The sequence below is a fragment of the Drosophila teissieri genome, unplaced genomic scaffold (assembly GCF_016746235.2).
Source record: "Drosophila teissieri strain GT53w unplaced genomic scaffold, Prin_Dtei_1.1 Segkk35_quiver_pilon_scaf, whole genome shotgun sequence".
Lineage (NCBI taxonomy): Eukaryota > Metazoa > Arthropoda > Insecta > Diptera > Drosophilidae > Drosophila > Drosophila teissieri.
Window position 1 is genome coordinate 1 of NW_025225001.1, and position 20,809 is coordinate 20,809.

Sequence of the window (20,809 nt, forward strand, 5' to 3'; positions counted from 1 at the left end):
AAACATGTCGAAAAAAGTTCCTGTTACATTTGATGAAACCCAGCGTAATGCGTTTGATCACCTGCGTAACATCAGAAGATGTAATTTGACGTACCCCGATTTCAAATTACCATTTGACCTAACCACCGACGCTTCAGGCAGTGGTATAGGCGCGGTATTGTCCCAGAACAAGAGGCCCATGATCTCTCGTACGCTGAAAGACTGCGAACTGAACTACGCCACCAACGAAAGAGAATTGTTGGCGATAGTCTGGGCAATAGGCAAACTTCAAAATTACCTATACGGTACCAAAGAGGTAAGGATCTTTACAGATCACCAGCCCCTCACATACGCGGTATCCGAGAAAAACACCAACGCTAAGATTAAGCGATGGAAAGCATTTATTGATGAGAACAATGGGAAAGTATTTTACACACCGGGAAAACAAAACCTGGTAGTGGACGCGCTATCTAGACAACCCCTGAACAACTTAGAGGCTGAGGCCCAGTCCGATCCAGCCACGGTGCATAGTGAGCTTTCCCTTTCGTACACTATAGAAACCACAGACAAACCTCTGAACTGCTTCAGAAACCAAATCATTTTGGAAGAAGCAAACCAACCGCTTCGGCGAGACTTCATAATCTTCGGAAATAGAACTCGCCATATCATTAACTTTAATGACAAAGACTCGCTTGTAGAATCCGTTAAAGAAATTGTCAACGCCAATGTCGTGAACGCGATTCACTGTGATTTCCCTACCCTGGCGCGTATTCAACATGCCTTGAGGCAGGAGTTTCCTGCGATAAAGTTTTGGCATTGTAAAGCCTTCGTCAGTGATATTACCAACGTCAATGAACAGCTTGAAATCACTAACACCGAGCACAATCGCGCCCATCGGGCTGCACAAGAGAACGCTAAACAAATCCTCCGGGATTATTACTTCCCGAATATGTCTAAACTAGCTAGCGAAGTGGTCGCAAATTGCAAAGTCTGCAATAAAGCCAAATACGACCGCCATCTTAAGAAACAGGAATTAGGAAATACCCCTATACCTTCATACGTTGGAGAAATGTTGCATATCGACATATTTTCCACTGACAGAAAAATCTTCTTAACCTGTATTGACAAATTGTCCAAATTCGCCATCGTACAACCCTTAGTTTCTAGGGCAATCATTGATGTACGAGTCCCTATTCACCAATTGGTAAACTTCTACCCAAATATCAAAACCGTATACTGCGACAACGAAGCCTTATTCAACTCTGAGACAATCACGTCGTTGCTTAAAAACCAATACAGCATCGATGTTGTCAATGCGCCACCGCTACACAGTAGCTCCAACGGCCAAATTCAAAGGTTTCTCAGTACACTGGCAGAAATCGCCAGATGCCTCAAAATTGATAAAAAAAACAAGAGAGAACGCTATAGTCGAGTTCCCCGACTATCTGATACCCGTTACTCAGATGGTGAAAGTGTGCAGGACACACAACACTCACAGTTTTTGCGGTTTGTGGTCGTTAAAGTGGGCGTGGCAAAAAGTTTTTTGGCAAATCGATAGAATTTTACAAGACTAATACAAAAATGAAAAAATATTAAAACATTTTTGAAAAGTGTGGGCGTGGCAGCTTTTGGCGGTTTGTGGGCGTTAGGGTGGGCGTGGCAAATATTTTTTCGGCAAACCGATAGAAATTAAGGAGACTAACACAAAAATGAAAAAATATCGAAACATTTTTTAAAAGTGTGGGCGTGGCAGTTTTAGGCGGTTTATGGGCGTTAGAGTGGGCGTGGCAACATGAATCGACAAACTTGCGCTGCTTCTATGTCTCTGGAGTCTGCATGCTGAATCTCAACTTTGTAGCTTTTGTAGTTCCTGAGATCTCGACGTTCATACGGACGGACAGACGGACAGACGGACGGACAGACGGACATGGCCAGATCGACTCCGCTATTGATCCTGATCAAGAATATATATACTTTATATGGTCGGAAACGCTTCCTTCTGCCTGTTACATACTTTTCAACGAATCTAGTATACCCTTTTACTCTACGAGTAACGGGTATAAAAATATATATTTCAACGAGAGTACAGAAGACATTAACTTACACAAATTAAATTTAAGATCCATCCACGCTTCTAACACTATAATTTATTGGAAAAAATGTATACATATTATTAATAGTTGGAGGTGCGACGACCACATGCCTCATCTACACAAGGGGGAGGGTGGAATTTACTACAATACCAGAGCCAAGTTTCGTGACGACGACTCCTTCGTTGTGGCCGTCACTTCAATCCGGGAGGGGAGGAGTTACCGGTCCCAACCGGCACACAGACCCTCCAGCTTACCCTGGAATTGGTACAAAGTAACCAAAATGTAAACACCGGTTTGAATTAGGCCAGCCAACGACCGTTCAGCGAACGGCCGTTGCTAACAGCGGAGAAATGTTTACATTACATTTCGACAGGAAACCCTTACTCCTCCGGACTGGGAAATAGGAGCACGACATCAGCAAAGAATTAACCCACTCAAGAATAGGCAACACAGCACTTCACAATTTCGGCTACTCGACTCACCCAGTCAAGAGTCTGCGACGCAGCATTTAAGGATAACACTTACACATGTAATATAAAAGTACTATGTATTTCCTATTTACTTCTCTCATCGGAGGTCTCATTGTGACCGCCGCTGAAATAAAGAATCAGATCAGTATTGTCATCGAACAAGAATCAACGTCTTCTCACTCTAAAAATCCAAACTCGGAACTTCGGGCAACTAACATCAAACCCTCAACACCAGCAAACTACTTTAAGGACTTAGCATCCTGAATCATAACTCGCGCATGCATAGGTTACGAAAGTGAGTGAGTTGGCAATAACTGAAGACATAAATTTAGGAGCTGCTGCCGGCTGCGAGACCCGACATAATCCCCCTTGTTGGAAGCGTGGTTTTCAACAGCATCCTTAAAGTGTAGCAAACAGAGCTTATTCACTGCCCGCTTGCTCAATCCTGTTGGTGTCCTCAGCACAGTAACTCGGGCGACTCTCTTCAACGACTCTCGCTAAAGGCCACTTCAAGGGCGGCAAGTTTTCATCCTTAACGAGGACCATGTCAATTACAACTAAAACAGGCTTGGGAGTGCGTTACTTCGATCGCTGCTGCAGTAAGGTTAAATACTCTTCCTTCCATCGGGACCAGAAAATCTGCTCCAGGTAGGCGATGCGCTGTCAGCTATCCACACGTCGGAAGTATAAGTTTGTCACATTTGGCTCGATAAACGATGAAGGCGGGCCACCATTTAAAAAACCAGATACATCGAGGCGCTCATTGAGTAGATTCGGTTTCCCTCCCCCCAATAGGCCAATAATAAGAGCGCGAGGACCAGTATGTAGTTGCGCTCATAAGCGTGATTCCTAATGTCCATAGTAACTGGTTGATCCATTGTTTGATCCTTTGTTTGATCCTTTGGTTGATCCAACAAAGATTTCTTCAGTCGACCAACTACTCAAAGAATCACGTTGAATCTTGATGGTCCCTGCAGCATCCAAGAAAACACCAAAGTCGCACTTTTAATTTACATACTTCCATCGCGGAAATGAGGCATGCCGAATCTGCGCAAAACTACAGCATATATCTTGCCATTCTGGATCTTGCTCCAAAGGAAGCCTTTCGTCCCAAGACAACTTTTCTTTGCACAGCAGCTGAAGAAAAATCTTGGACTTTGTGATTACTGGCCAACCAAACCAAGAGGATCGTGGAACCGAGCGATTGTGGATAAATCTGAACGTCGGCAAGGCCTTGATATTGATTGAAGGGTTGAAAATGAACGACAACTGATCAGACACCGGGACCGAAGCGTGGCCTAACCGTTTTGTTAAATCGCCCCCATCGTCAAACTTCAGGAAGGACTCCTTATCATCTTCCGAAACTCCTTTCAAAACAGGTGGTATATGTGAACACCACTTCCTTAGATAAAAACAATAGAGAACGCTATAGTCGAGTTCCCCGATTATCTGATACCCGTTACTAAGCTATTGGAAGTGCGCAGGAGAGTCTTCAACACTGACAGTTTTTGGCGGTTTGTGGGCGTTAGAGTGGACGTGGCAAAAAGTTTTTTTTGGCAAATCGATAGAAGTTTACAAGACTAATACAGTAGTTCCTGAGATCTTAGCGTTCATACGGACGGACAGACCAACGGACAGACCAACGGACGGACACACGGACGGACAGACGGACATGGCCAGATCGACTCGACTTTTGATCCTGATCAAGAATATATTTACTTTATACGCTTCCTTCTGCCCGTTACATAATTTTTAACGAATCTAGTATACCCTTTTACTCTACGAGTAACGGGTATAATTACATCTGGACAAGAGCGGGGACGACTGCTGTATTATGTGTTTGGCCTCTTCTTTGGAGTTGGCGGCAGATATCACATTATCAACATAAAAGTCCCGGCGAAGAATATCAGCACCCACTGAAAATGCATCGACCTCACAGCTAGATAGGAAGCAGACCTCGTGGCTTCCGTAACATGCACTTGAATATGCACAGATCATCTTGAGGAGAATCTCACACAAAATGCAATGGGAGTAGCTATCCTCAGGCCAAACCCTGACACACTGGTACATTTTACAGATGTCTCCTGTGATTGCAACTGGATACGAGCGAAAACGAAGAAGAATCTGGAATAGTTTTGGCTGAATTACTGGACTAGCCAACAGAACATCGTTTAAGGAGTACTCTGCAGAAGTTTACGCTGTTCATGACGCAATGATGAGGTCCTTAGTAGCACCGAAGCAGCACCTCAAGGCAATCCATTTCTGTTTTCTCAACCAGAACAACCGCGCACGACGATATTAAAGCCTTGTCATTGGAGCGACTGCAGCCTCCGGAAACAACCCAGCCTAAACGAGTCTTTTGAATCAGGCAATCCCAACAGAAGCTTGACTTGACCGAGTCAGCAGGTCGTAAAAATAACTGGCGCCAATCAATACATCTAAGCGCTGAAGGCGATTAATATCTGGATCCTCGAGCTTAAGGTTTTGGGATTAGAAACGTCGATGTTAAATCTGGGCTGATGTTTAGTTATATTGGAAGCAATAACAGTCATTTACTCGGAGGTTCGAGATCGCATTGTTAGGTTAACTAAAAAACCATCTGTCTGGAAATTAGAGTCACCTATTTCGGTAACACAAGCGCACAATATTGTTTTCTTAAGTTGAAGCAATATTACAAATCGGGACGTTATCAAATGTAGCTGGGAGTCGAGTACATCACGGCAAGGAATAAAGGTTCCCGAACACGGTGGCAGTGTCTAGGAGTGCCGTATCTTTGCCTAAATCGTGTGCAATAAACGCCATAAACGCCCGGGCAATGCAGAGGGTTCTGTCGCATGATTAGATAAATATGGGGCCACCTTTTTCGTAAGCTGAGATCTTTCGAGGGAAGCAGACGAGGATAAGTTTTCAAAGTGAAGCAGAAGCTTGGATTCGCAGGCACCGTAATGGCCGAAGTAGAACTTTCTCAATTGATGACCACACAAAAGGCAATTTATTCTTAAAGCTCTGACAATACTGAATTGAGTGATCAGAATCAATTTAGAAAACACACGTGGGAGGGTTATGATGTGTGGCGCGAAAGGCTGATCTACGCATATTAGCTTTCGGACAAGCTGGACCCGGCATCGGCCCAAGTAGGGCGATAATGCATCCAGCGATTTGTTCCGTCATACTTAATCCATTAAAAGCGCGAATATGACCGTTGAATTTGTCCGACAGTTCACGAAGCATTGAAACGGAACCACTCTGTACTGCCCTTAGCCCCAGAATCTCAGTGACACGACCCAGAAACCCTACATGCGATTAGCAAATCTGTTGTGTAACAATTTCAAAGTTGCCCTCCGAAATGTCCAGTGAGCGAATGGTTTCCGACGCAGTGTTTCTCAGACATGATGGTAGATGCAGTAGCAATTTTAACAACATTTTCAATAACATTTTTGATAAACTTGATCCTATTGATAAGTCAAACTATACAGAAATACTAAAAAGAACAATTAAAGCCGCAATCGATCGAAAATGGCCAGATAGAATGTACATGTCATTAGAGCGTAAAGATATTGATACTATTTCTAAATTAAAAGTAGACACTATGGAGTTAGGTCTCTATGATGCTAATCCCAAATACCAGTATTTTAATAAATCGGAAGGGCATAAGCAGGGTGGACGTTTCCATCAGACTGCCTCCGACACTCAAGAGACGTGGGAGGACGAAACAGTCTCCATGTCCGAATAAACTATTATAATAATATGACACAAATTCCTCTATTGACATCATAAATGAATTTTTTGCAGGCGTGGATGAAGAAGAAAAAGATTTGACAGTATACACTATAAAAGGGCCAATACAATTAAAGAAAACAATTACGATGAGGCCCACATCAAAATGTCTCTCTTAAATATCTCGAAGAAACGAAAGCTAAGATTGATTATGAGATGGACACTGTAACTTTATGTTCGAGAAACTACAAGTTCAGATTAGAGGAAAAGAAGAAAGAAACCGCATCTAAAAAATGCCTTAACCCAAACCAAAATAATGAATTTGCAACAGTAGAGCAATTGATCAGAAACAGCAAGAGGTTAAAACGGCACCTGCAAAGTGCCTTAAACCGAAGCTTAAAGCAAGGCTTAAACAGCAAAATGTCTCACTTCAAGAATAAACATTGACACAGTGGACTATGATGCAAAGCACTTTGATCCCAAGTCCGTTGACGACGATATAGTACACTTCGCGATAAATAATGAATTACGAGAGTGTAACGAGTACAGACTCGAACATCTAAATGTAGAGGAAGTTAAGTGTTTAAAGATGATCCTATACGAGTATAGAGACATTCTGTACAAAGAAAATTCCATGCGAAAACCTCTTTTTCAACTAAACATGGGCACTATTAATATACACACATGGCCTTTGGTTTGAAAAATGACCCAGCATCATTTCAGAGATGTATGAACAATCTTTTGGAAGATTTACGACGATTGTTTAGTATAGCTGAATGGCTTTATAATTTACTCCCCTTAACTGAAGAAGCCATGCGGTAATCAATAACGGAAAAAACACTATTACATTTCGTCTCTAGACAACTATAGTTAGACGTGCGGAAACATATCCGTCACCAAAAATAAATACGGTGTGGCCGATATAGAAGGATTTTATAAGAGAATCATTAGTGGTGAACAAAATATAGAGGATAGATGTTGGACGATAACAATTCGAAGAAACGAACCGCGGTAAGAAGATCGTACACTTTAAGTCAACATTTAAAAAACAGAAGAAAACAAGAGAGAACGCTATAGTCGAGTTCCCCGACTATCTGATACCCGTTACTCAGCAATTCGAAGTGCGAAGGAGGGTCTTCAGCACATACAGTTTTTGGCGGTTTTGTGGGCGTTAGAGTGGGCGTGGCAAAAACTTTTTTAGCAAATCGATAGAACTTTACAAGACTAATATAAAAATGAAAAAATATCAAAACATTTTTCAAAAGTGTGGGCGTGGCAGCTTTGGGCGGTTTGTGGGAGTTAGAGAGGGCATGGCAAAAAGTTTTTTTGGCAAATCGTTAGAAATTTACTAGACTTACTAGACTTTACTTTATACGCTTCCTTCTGCCTGTTACATACTTTTCAACGAATCTAGTATACCCTTTTACTCTACGAGTAACGGGTATAATTACATCTGGACAAGAGCGGGGACGTCTGCTGTATTATGTGTTTGGCCTCTTCTTTGGAGTTGGCGGCAGATATCACATTATCAACATAAAAGTCCCGGCGAAAAATATCAGCACCCACTGAAAATGCATCGACCTCACAGCTAGATAGGAAGCAGACCTCGTGGCTTCCGTAACATGCACTTGAATATGCACAGATCATCTTGAGGAGAATCTCACACAAAATGCAATGGGAGTAGCTATCCTCAGGCCAAACCCTGACACACTGGTACATTTTACAGATGTCTCCTGTGATTGCAACTGGATACGAGCGAAAACGAAGAAGAATCTGGAATAGTTTTGGCTGAATTACTGGACTAGCCAACAGAACATCGTTTAAGGAGTACTCTGCAGAAGTTTACGCTGTTCATGACGCAATGATGAGGTCCTTAGTAGCACCGAAGCAGCACCTCAAGGCAATCCATTTCTGTTTTTTCAACCAGAACAACCGCGCACGACGATATTAAAGCCTTGTCATTGGAGCGACTGCAGCCTCCGGAAACAACCCAGCCTAAACGAGTCTTTTGAATCAGGCAATCCCAACAGAAGCTTGACTTGACCGAGTCAGCAGGTCGTAAAAATAACTGGCGCCAATCAATACATCTAAGCGCTGAAGGCGATTAATATCTGGATCCTCGAGCTTAAGGTTTTGGGATTAGAAACGTCGATGTTAAATCTGGGCTGATGTTTAGTTATATTGGAAGCAATAACAGTCATTTACTCGGAGGTTCGAGATCGCATTGTTAGGTTAACTAAAAAACCATCTGTCTGGAAATTAGAGTCACCTATTTCGGTAACACAAGCGCACAATATTGTTTTCTTAAGTTGAAGCAATATTACAAATCGGGACGTTATCAAATGTAGCTGGGAGTCGAGTACATCACGGCAAGGAATAAAGGTTCCCGAACACGGTGGCAGTGTCTAGGAGTGCCGTATCTTTGCCTAAATCGTGTGCAATAAACGCCATAAACGCCCGGGCAATGCAGAGGGTTCTGTCGCATGATTAGATAAATATGGGGCCACCTTTTTCGTAAGCTGAGATCTTTCGAGGGAAGCAGACGAGGATAAGTTTTCAAAGTGAAGCAGAAGCTTGGATTCGCAGGCACCGTAATGGCCGAAGTAGAACTTTCTCAATTGATGACCACACAAAAGGCAATTTATTCTTAAAGCTCTGACAATACTGAATTGAGTGATCAGAATCAATTTAGAAAACACACGTGGGAGGGTTATGATGTGTGGCGCGAAAGGCTGATCTACGCATATTAGCTTTCGGACAAGCTGGACCCGGCATCGGCCCAAGTAGGGCGATAATGCATCCAGCGATTTGTTCCGTCATACTTAATCCATTAAAAGCGCGAATATGACCGTTGAATTTGTCCGACAGTTCACGAAGCATTGAAACGGAACCACTCTGTACTGCCCTTAGCCCCAGAATCTCAGTGACACGACCCAGAAACCCTACATGCGATTAGCAAATCTGTTGTGTAACAATTTCAAAGTTGCCCTCCGAAATGTCCAGTGAGCGAATGGTTTCCGACGCAGTGTTTCTCAGACATGATGGTAGATGCAGTAGCAATTTTAACAACATTTTCAATAACATTTTTGATAAACTTGATCCTATTGATAAGTCAAACTATACAGAAATACTAAAAAGAACAATTAAAGCCGCAATCGATCGAAAATGGCCAGATAGAATGTACATGTCATTAGAGCGTAAAGATATTGATACTATTTCTAAATTAAAAGTAGACACTATGGAGTTAGGTCTCTATGATGCTAATCCCAAATACCAGTATTTTAATAAATCGGAAGGGCATAAGCAGGGTGAACGTTTCCATCAGACTGCCTCCGACACTCAAGAGACGTGGGAGGACGAAACAGTCTCCATGTCCGAATAAACTATTATAATAATATGACACAAATTCCTCTATTGACATCATAAATGAATTTTTTGCAGGCGTGGATGAAGAAGAAAAAGATTTGACAGTATACACTATAAAAGGGCCAATACAATTAAAGAAAACAATTACGATGAGGCCCACATCAAAATGTCCGTCTGTTCAAAAATTCTATGTCCATAAATCTCTCTTAAATATCTCGAAGAAACGAAAGCTAAGATTGATTATGAGATGGACACTGTAACTTTATGTTCGAGAAACTACAAGTTCAGATTAGAGGAAAAGAAGAAAGAAACCGCATCTAAAAAATGCCTTAACCCAAACCAAAATAATGAATTTGCAACAGTAGAGCAATTGATCAGAAACAGCAAGAGGTTAAAACGGCACCTGCAAAGTGCCTTAAACCGAAGCTTAAAGCAAGGCTTAAACAGCAAAATGTCTCACTTCAAGAATAAACATTGACACAGTGGACTATGATGCAAAGCACTTTGATCCCAAGTCCGTTGACGACGATATAGTACACTTCGCGATAAATAATGAATTACGAGAGTGTAACGAGTACAGACTCGAACATCTAAATGTAGAGGAAGTTAAGTGTTTAAAGATGATCCTATACGAGTATAGAGACATTCTGTACAAAGAAAATTCCATGCGAAAACCTCTTTTTCAACTAAACATGGGCACTATTAATATACACACATGGCCTTTGGTTTGAAAAATGACCCAGCATCATTTCAGAGATGTATGAACAATCTTTTGGAAGATTTACGACGATTGTTTAGTATAGCTGAATGGCTTTATAATTTACTCCCCTTAACTGAAGAAGCCATGCGGTAATCAATAACGGAAAAAACACTATTACATTTCGTCTCTAGACAACTATAGTTAGACGTGCGGAAACATATCCGTCACCAAAAATAAATACGGTGTGGCCGATATAGAAAGATTTTATAAGAGAATCATTAGTGGTGAACAAAATATAGAGGATAGATGTTGGACGATAACAATTCGAAGAAACGAACCGCGGTAAGAAGATCGTACACTTTAAGTCAACATTTAAAAAACAGAAGAAAACAAGAGAGAACGCTATAGTCGAGTTCCCCGACTATCTGATACCCGTTACTCAGCAATTCAAAGTGCGAAGGAGGGTCTTCAGCACATACAGTTTTGGGCGGTTTTGTGGGCGTTAGAGTGGGCGTGGCAAAAACTTTTTTAGCAAATCGATAGAAATTTACAAGACTAATATAAAAATGAAAAAATATCAAAACATTTTTCAAAAGTGTGGGCGTGGCAGCTTTGGGCGGTTTGTGGGAGTTAGAGAGGGCATGGCAAAAAGTTTTTTTGGCAAATCGTTAGAAATTTACTAGACTAATACAAAAATGAAAAAATATCGAAACATTTTTCAAAAGTGTGGACGTTGCAGTTTTGGGCGGTTTGTGGGCGTTAGAGTGGGCGTGGCAACATGAATCGACAAACTTGCGCTGCGTCTATGTCCCTGGAGTCTGTATGCTTAATCTCAACTTTCTAGCTTTTGTAGTTCCTGAGATCTCGACGTTCATACGGACGGACAGACGGGCATGGCCAAATCGACTCGGCTACTGATCCTGATCACGAATATATATACTTTATATGGTCGGAAACGCTTCCTTCTGCCTGTTACATACTTTTCAACGAATCTAGTATACCCTTTTACTCTACGAGTAACGGGTATAATTAATAAGAGTTGTTACGTCGGTGTATTAAAGCCCGTGTACTGGGTAAGGACTTAGGCCGAGAGAGGAGCATCCGATGTTCAGGCACCTGGTTGCCAGCGTAAGCTCGTCGATTTTGGGTAGTGGGATCTTGATAAGCCCCTCACCTCTCCAACATAACGAGAATAAATATTTGAAGTGCCTGTAAAAGTTCGTACCGTTCGTCAGTCAGCAGTCCTCACTGCCCCACAGTGTAAGCTGTATCTTGATCGAAAAACGATCGGGCAATGTCTCGGCCTCATTACCCCCGCTTCATGCGTCCGCATGCCTGATGGATTCAATTCTCGCGTCAGCACCCCTTTTAGAAATGTTTACCCACTCATTTTGTTGTAGAGAAATGAATAGCATAACTTTATTGATTAATAAATTGTTGGCTAGTGCCATGTGTATTACAAAAATGAAAGGCTAGCTATGAGAAGTTGACTATAATTGTTTTTAGCCGGGAGTATCGATTTAATCACCGGACAAAAATGCGCACGTCAACCAAAATGGTTGGCTATTCACGACTACAAACGTCGCTCTGAGGGCACTTGCCTTTGCAAATCAAAAACAAGGCGGATACTCGCTGCTGAAAAGTTTATTTTATTTAAACAATTTTGAACATTTAACATTTTATTTCTATTAAAGACTAACAATAAAATATTTTGTTTTATACCGGACACCCTTCGCTTATCATTATTTCAAAAATAGACATATATTTACTAATCGTTTAAAAATAAAATTGGCATGAAAATATATGCATATATAAGAATATAGAGAAAAACACGGGAACAGTGTTCCGTTAAATTTACGCCACTTCGATCCGGAGCGATGAGATCTCGACGCGTTGGATCTTGGGTGCTGCTATATATACTGATGGAATTATATATACAAGTTAACTAAAGCAAACGTCGCTCCCACGGGCGCATGAAATACGACAACATCGGCATACTGCAACGTAAGCATTATGCCGGATGTCGATACGTAGCCGGCAGACACTGCAGATTTGCGTGGCCGCTACGAATATGAGATCGCAACAATGTGTTTCGTTTTCATGCTAGCTCCTAAGTTTGAATTCTTGTATTTTATATTCAGTTCTGATTTTGCCTCCGACGCTACAGCTCCGCTTGGCTCGGTGTAATAAAGCATAAAAAGTAACTCCTAATCTTTCATTGTCACGGCTCCGCCTGACACCTGATTAGTAAAGGTCGCGCGCGTTAACCGCCGGCCAACCCTTATTATAATTGGCGCCCAACCAGTGGTATTTGACAGTGCGTTAGTCATTACCCACGATCACAAAAAAAGTGCAAAACAAACTATAATAAATTCTAAAAATCTAAAACCTAACTACAAGTTAATCAGACTCAGCCACATTAACAGGGCTGTAGCAACAAAACAAGTGCTTGTGACCACTGTTGTTTACAACAGAACTATTTAACAAGCGGCTGCTGCTGACCTACGTCAACACAGGCAGCACAGCTACAACGCCATTAACCTCGCCTCTTGAGTGCAGTTGGCTGAGGTGCGCTATAGCGCAAACTTAATTTCACGTCACACCGAAGCCGCGGGTGCTCTTCGGGCAGCGACTTATTGTCAGAGACAAGCAGTGTACAAAAACAGAAACCAACTTCAGTTTAGAACACAACACAACACAAAAAAAAATGTAAGTGGGCACCTTTTTTTTTAAACTGCACTTAAACCTGCGAAACAAAAAATAAGCATATAAACACATTTTTGCAAGTGTCTTTTCTTAAATGAAATTAAATAATAAATAGTTTTAACATACGTGAAACTAGTAAAGGATTAAGTTGACGGAAAACTATTGGCAGCAAAAATATATAAACATTTGTTGAATAATTACTAAAAGCGGCGCATCAAATGCATGCGCGCACAAATATTTTTCCGTCCGCCTTCATCTTGTTCGTTTTGTTTGGTCGTTCAACGTAATACGATCCGTGGGATTTCACAACTTTGTTGCCTCCGTCCTCAAGCGTTGTGTTCGAGTTTTCGTTGTTTACATTAGAAGCATATGACTTCACCCTTCCTTTTCTATAGAAACACTCGCCGAAAGTGTAGTGATTCTGACTCTGATTGCGACGACCATCGCATTCGCTGTTCAGTGCCAAGACGCACACCCTCACCCCCACCCTCACCTCGTCCTACAGACAGCGTCATGGACCCAGACCAGTTGAAATTCGAAATGCAGGCAGCCGTCACCGCTGCCTTAGCTGAGCAAGCCGCTGCAAATAAGGTCTTGATTGACAAAGTCAACGCAATGGCCCAGCAGCTGGCCGCAGCGCATATTACGCCACCAGAGGTGCAAGCTTATGCACCCATAGAGATAAGAAATGATATCCGCTGCGACGAACCATTAGATGCCGTCAAATGCTTGCCCGAGTTTGCAGGCGCACATGAATCGTATGTTTCATGGAGACAGGCGGCTCTCGCAGCCTATCGTATTTTTAGGCCGTACGACGGCAGTTCACGCCATTATCAGGCGGTCATAATTATAAGAAACAAAATCAGGGGGGCCGCGGACGTGGTTCTAGCCTCTTTCGGCATAGTTCTTAACTTCGAAGCGATTATAAGTCGCCTCGACTTCACGTACAGCGACAAACGTCCAGTTCACGTAATTGAGCAAGAGCTGGCCACGCTGAGACAAGGCAACATGTCTCTGCTGCAATACTATGATGAGGTCGGCAAAAAGCTTACATTGTTGACTAATAAAGTCAACATGTCATACGAGCCGGTCCTAGCAAAGGGCCTCTGCGAAAAGTTCCGCGAAGATGCACTACGTGTGTTTGTTTCGGGACTCAAGCGTAGTCTCACGGATGTGCTGTTCTCAGCAAAGCCAAGGGACTTGCCGTCGGCTCTGGCGCTCGCGCAAGAGGTGGAATCGAACCATGAAAGATATGCGTTCGCTGCCAACTTCGCGAGAAGCATTGAGGAAAAAGAACACAAGGCAAGTACCCAACAGCGGGTCAAGCCACCCCAACAAGAAACACAGGCAAGCGGGTCAAAGAACCCACATTTTAGTAGGCAAAATAAGCAGCAAGGCCAATACGGCCAGCGAAATGCCGAGCAGCAAACTCGCGCCAGTGATCCAGAACCAATGGAGGTAGACCCTTCGCTGTCAAAATTTGGCGTCAGCAGGCGGTCGGCCATGTCCGATCGCTCTAACGGAAAGGGCAAGCAACAAAGGGTGAATCATGTAACCCAAGATGCTGGGCAGGGGCAGACCATGTACGCCGAAGCCGCCAACGGCGCTATGGCGCAGATCGAGGACGATGCCGAAAGTGATTCTGACGCCCTCAATTTTTTAGGGGAAAAATCCCCGCTACCCGTCATTAGACGAAGAGTAGCAGGGCAGGATATGAGCTTCCTTATTGATACCGGCACGTCCAAGAATTACATCAGACCACACAAGGGGTTGCGTGGCGTCCGTCCGGTTAACTCGCAATTCACCTTGCATTCCATCCATGGCTCAACCACCGTCACACAAAAATGCTTTGTTGCGTTGTTCAACGTGAAAGCAACATTTTTCATTTTACCAGACTTGTCAACCTTCGATGGGATAATCGGTCTCGATTTGTTAGCTCAGGCTGGGGCGTCACTCTGTTTGGCCTCCGGTCAGCTCAAATGGGGTACGGAAGTTGAGAAAATCTCCTTCCACAAATGCACTGATGTCAATTTCACCGATGTGGATTGCTCAGATGCACCCGCTTCAGTGCGGGAGACTTTTCGGAAATTATTAAAGGCCAGAAAAAAGGCCTTTGCAGACCCAAACGAGGCTCTGCCATATAATACTTCGGTGGTTGCCACCATCAGAACGGTGAGCGAAGAGAACCTGGTAGCGGACGCCTTGTCCAGACAACAGCTTAATGTGCTGGAACAAGAAGAGCCCGAATCTTGCGCAGCAACGATTCACAGTGAGGTGTCTCTCACCCACACAATCGAGTCAACAGACAAGCCATTGAACTGCTTCCAGAACCAGATAATACTGGAAGAAGCACGTTTCCCGTCTAAAAATACCTTTATTTTATTCGGGAATAAAAGGCGCCACACGGTTAACTTCGTCTGCAGGGGGTCTTTACTAGACGAACTGGCAGACATAATCGTCCCAAGGGCCGTAAACGCCTTCCATTGCGATTTGCACACGCTCGCAATGATACAAGATGAGATAGTCCGGAGGTTCCCAGCCACAAAGTTCTGGCATTGCAGGAACCGTGTCGTGGACGTACTCAGAATCGAAGAAAGAAGGGAAATCTTAACTGCTGAACATAATAGGGCGCACAGAGCAGCGCAAGAAAATGTAAAGCAGGTATTGTCGGAATACTATTTCCCCAAAATGGCCAAGCTGGCCAACGAGATCGTGCAGAATTGCAGGACTTGTGCAAGGGCAAAGTATGACAGGCACCCGAGAAAACAAGAACTCGGTGAAACGCCAATACCGTCACACACAGGGGAAATGTTGCACATCGACATTTTCTCTACCGACAAAAAGTTTTTCCTCACTTGCGTCGACAAGTTTTCTAAATTTGCCGTCGTACAACCAATCGCCTCGAGAACTATTGAAGACCTGAAGCCGGCGCTGCTTCAGCTCATGAACTTTTTCCCAAGGGCAAAGACCATTTATTGCGACAACGAACCGTCGTTGAAGTCACACACGATCGTGTCCATGCTGTGTAACAACTTTGGGGTAAGCGTTACAAACGCACCACCACTGCACAGCACCTCCAACGGGCAGGTGGAGCGTTTCCATAACACGTTGCTGGAGCTAGCCAGATGCATAAAGGTAGACAAGGGCTTGAGTGATACGGTCGAAATAATAATGTTGGCCACTACCCAGTATAATAAGTCGATTCACTCGGTCATCGACAGGAGACCGGCTTACATCGTCCTAACACACCCCGATGAGCCGCAGCTAGAGATCCGCAATAGGATCCAGAAGGCTCAGACCGCGCTGAGGGCCAGAGAAAACGCCTCGCGGCAGAATAGGACATTCGATGTTGGCGAGAAAGTGTTGGTAAAATCCAACCGAAGACTCGGCAACAAGCTCACGCCGTTGTGCGAAGAAAGAGCTGTAGAAGCGGACATGGGGACCACGGTCCTTATTGAGGGGAGGGTGGTCCACAAGGACAATTTAAAATGACGCGCTCAGCAGCGAGGTCAGTGTTTCGCTTAATTTTAAATTTTTTCTAGCCACTTGGCGTAATTTTTAATAGATCTAAGCGTAGCGCCATCCGCGCACATTATATTCTTAAGCATTTTTATTATTATTAGTGTTGGGTTCCCCTTGTCTACAAAATAAAAAAATCAACCATTTAAACTTTCACCCACAGGACCAATCTTATCCTTCTCGTGTCTCTATCATTGGCATCGGCGCACATCACCGATTATTCGCGCGCCAAATACATTCCCATAATCGATGGCCAGATCTTGGTGTGGGAGAATTTCGCCTACGTGAGGCACTCCGCAAATCTTTCGGAGTACGCACGTGTAGTAGAGGAGACGGTCGGTCTGCTTAGCCACTTCCCGCAGTCACACATGAGAAATTTGCTGAATGTAGATTCAGCACACCTCCGGGACTTGCTGGATGCGCTGGGCACGCACCATCGAGTGGCCAGAAGCTTGGACTTCCTGGGCTCCATACTAAAGGTTGTAGCCGGTACGCGAACAATAGGCAGATAGAAATCAATACAAAAATCCAGAGTCAAATTAATAAATTAACTGCCACCGTCAACTTAATCCTCAAAGCAGCAAAAGCGTCGCAAATTGACTCCGGTCATTTGTTGAAACGTTGCTCGCGAGAAATAGAATGCTCATGATGGAGCTTCAAAATTTAATGTTGGCCGTGACACTTGCAAAAATGAACATTGTTAGCCCAAATATTCTTGATCACGCAGATTTGAGTTCAGTTTGGCTAGAGGAGCCCACCAACACCCCCATAGGGGACCTCATGTCCGTATCGTCCGTAAAGGTTCTGCAGTCCAATAACGCATTACACTTTATCATTAAATTTCCGGTAATTAAGTTCGCCTGTAAGAAAATTACTATTTTCCCCGTCAGTCACGAAGGAGCCATGCTACGTTTAGATGATGGCGTTATCGCAGAGTGCGACAACGAGATCCACACCGTCAAAGCTTGCACCGCATCAACCAGCGCCACCTTCTGCCAGCTATCATCAGGCAGCTCTTGTGCGAAAGAACTCCATGCAGGCGGCGAGGCGCACTGCGAAATACAACCCAGCAGCCTGGACCCCATCACCTATGTAGATGAGGGGATCGTCATCATCAACGACAGGGCCGCCAAGGTACAAGTGGACAACGGCTCTGAAATCTGGGTGCATGGTACGCACCTTGTTACCTTCGCCCGACGTGCCGTCATTAACGGAACCCTGTACGTCAACCAGAACGGGATCCAGAACAGAGTACCGGGGGTAGCGAAATTCCCTCTGCTGAACATCACCTCTCACCAAAGCGTGCTCAGTCTCCCGTACCTTCATCGCCTAAATGAAGGTAACTTAGAGACAATCCGGAGGTTCAGAGAAGAATTCAACGCCGAACGACCCCAGCGAGTGGCACTGACCGTAGCAGCATCATGTTTCCTCCTGTTATGTGTTGCCATTGTGGGCTGGCGCGCCTGGAAGGCCAAAAGGTCCGCAAGACAACTGAACGTGGCGATTGCTGAGTTAAGGTCGGCCCAGGGCGGCCTCCGTCTTGAGGGGGGGGTAGTTAACTAAAGCAAACGTCGCTCCCACGGGCGCATGAAATACGACAACATCGGCATACTGCAACGTAAGCATTATGCCGGATGTCGATACGTAGCCGGCAGACACTGCAGACTTGCGTGGCCGCTACGAATATGAGATCGCAACAATGTGTTCCGTTTTCATGCTAGCTCCTAAGTTTGAATTCTTGTATTTTATATTCAGTTCTGATTTTGCCTCCGACGCTACAGCTCCGCTTGGCTCGGTGTAATAAAGCATAAAAAGTAACTCCTAATCTTTCATTGTCACGGCTCCGCCTGACACCTGATTAGTAAAGGTCGCGCGCGTTAACCGCCGGCCAACCCTTATTATAATTTACATATACATTCAAGCACCACTAATTGTAAACCGAACAGTAACGTAATATATACACAGAAAAAAAAGAAGTTACACTAAGTAAAGGTCGTCATATCATATCAGAGATATATATATATCATATCAGATCATATATACATACGTTGGTGTGAATGTTTTCGGAGGCACGCTTCGGCCGCTACCCGATTCTCAGATTACTTGAATTATGCACTTGTTTGGAAAGTCACTGCTGTTACATTTTCTTTGCTGATATCCACTTAAAAAAACACCGGTTAACTTATTCTTTGTTTATTTGTTTTGCCGGAGTAGGAGTAGGATTTCTCTGTGACCTATTGCGGCCGCTGATCTGGTCATCGAACACTCGGTTATTGTCGACTTGCATTTTCTTTGTCGCGTTCCGTCTGACTCAACGAGATGGTGGCACCCCTTCCCCTGCTTTAGATTCTGGTTGTGAATTTGCAAAAGTCTTATCATCTTACAAAAAGGGTGTAAGTAACAGAGTAAATACGATAATTCCAGACCGACCGAAGAAAGCAAAACGATGTCACATACTTCCCATATTACTTATCTGTATGATACCTCTTGTCACAATGGTGCAATGCAGTAATATTAAAGTAAGCCCGCGCAGTGCAAAGAATGGATACCTTATATTCCAAACAGGAACAATGGTAATTCCGACAAGCCACGAATATCATTACTTAAGTATAAATATAACAAAGACAATTCTAGTGTTCCCAATGTTCCCCAAATACAGTATTTAGTTAAGAGACTAAAACGCACATTATTGGAATGTTGTGCAAAAAAACATTTGTGAATAATTGGTTGGGTTGGGTCTGAAATAATTTAGTAGGTGCCACATAGGTTGGTTGTTAGGCATTTGCTGTGTATAGGTGGGTCTAAATGGTTGCATGTATTGATTTAAATTTGGTTTAAAGGGTTGAGAATATTGTAAATAACTGTGTCGATATTGAGTCTTGTACGTGTCCGTCCCAGTTCCTTTCGATGGCTTCAAGTAGGATCCTCTGTTGTCGCACATTATTAGCTTGGTAGAGTGGCATTACGAAGTCGACTCTGCTGACGAAGGTGTAGTTGTTTTATGGATCACCCTTGAATGGCATGATATACATTAGTGCCGACGGTTGCCGTTTGTCGCCACGATTTCCGGTTCGTCATTAGCTTGTTATGCCATTGTAAATTTTTAATTTTGTTGTTTTTCAGTAACATTTTTTTTTTAACTTTTATGTTTTGGTTTTAACTGTTAGTTGCCATTGGGCTTAATGTGTTTTATAATCCAAGTTGAAGGGTTTTCGTGAATTTGTGTAGGGAATTAATAATGAGACCTGCATAATAAAATTTAATTTATTTTCACTCGAGTTTCTTTTTTTCGGCATCGCTTGCTCCGGATGTCGATTTTTTACATTGCGTGCACACTCTGCATATTCTTATATCTTCGAACAGTATGTAACTATATATAAGTTAACGACCCGCTCCCGGCTCTCCGCGCAGTTGCGGGCCACAACACCAATGAATCGACAACATAACTCGACGAACCGATCGTCACTACAATGTGCAGCGTCAATAACGAGAGCGCAAGTAAAAACAACAACACGCGGCGTCAAATGTCGAGCCAACGTACACAAGCTTCGCTGCCAGCATTGGGTTTCGCCCGCTGTTGTTGTCTTAGGTTCTGCCGTCGCTGCGCCCGTTTCGCAACATCCGTTGTGGCACTCAGCTTTTTACTCGGGTCGGCTGGCCGTTGCTGATGCAGCATTTTCCACAGGCGACGCTGGACGCAGAGCGTCGTTGCATTGGCTTCATTTGAACTTGGTCGGAGGAATTTTGTGCATTCCAGTGTGAAACGGCAAGCCGAGTTCATCGGGAAACATTGTACACTTTCAAAATAAGAATCTTAATATTGCATTATATAAAAAAAATCAACAAGGACGAAAGCTTTGATTTACTAGAAAATGTAATATCGAGTTCATCGAGAAACATTGTACACTTTCAAATTAAGAATATATGGTCGGAAACGCTTCCTTCTGCCTGTTACATAGTTTTCAACGAATCTAGTATACCCTTTTACTCTACGCCCACTCTAAAGCCCACAAACCGCCTAAAACTGCAACGCCCACACTTTTGAAAAATGTTTTGAAATTTTTTTGTATTAGTCTCATAAAATTCTTTCGATTTGCCAAAAAACTGTCAGTGTTGAAGACTCTCCTGCGCACTTCCACCAGCAGAGTAACGGGTATCAGATAGTCGGGGAATTCGACTATAGCGTTCTCTCTTGTTTTCTCTCAAAAACAAAAATATAAAGAACATCTCTATTTCCTTGGTATCTTCCATTACACTCA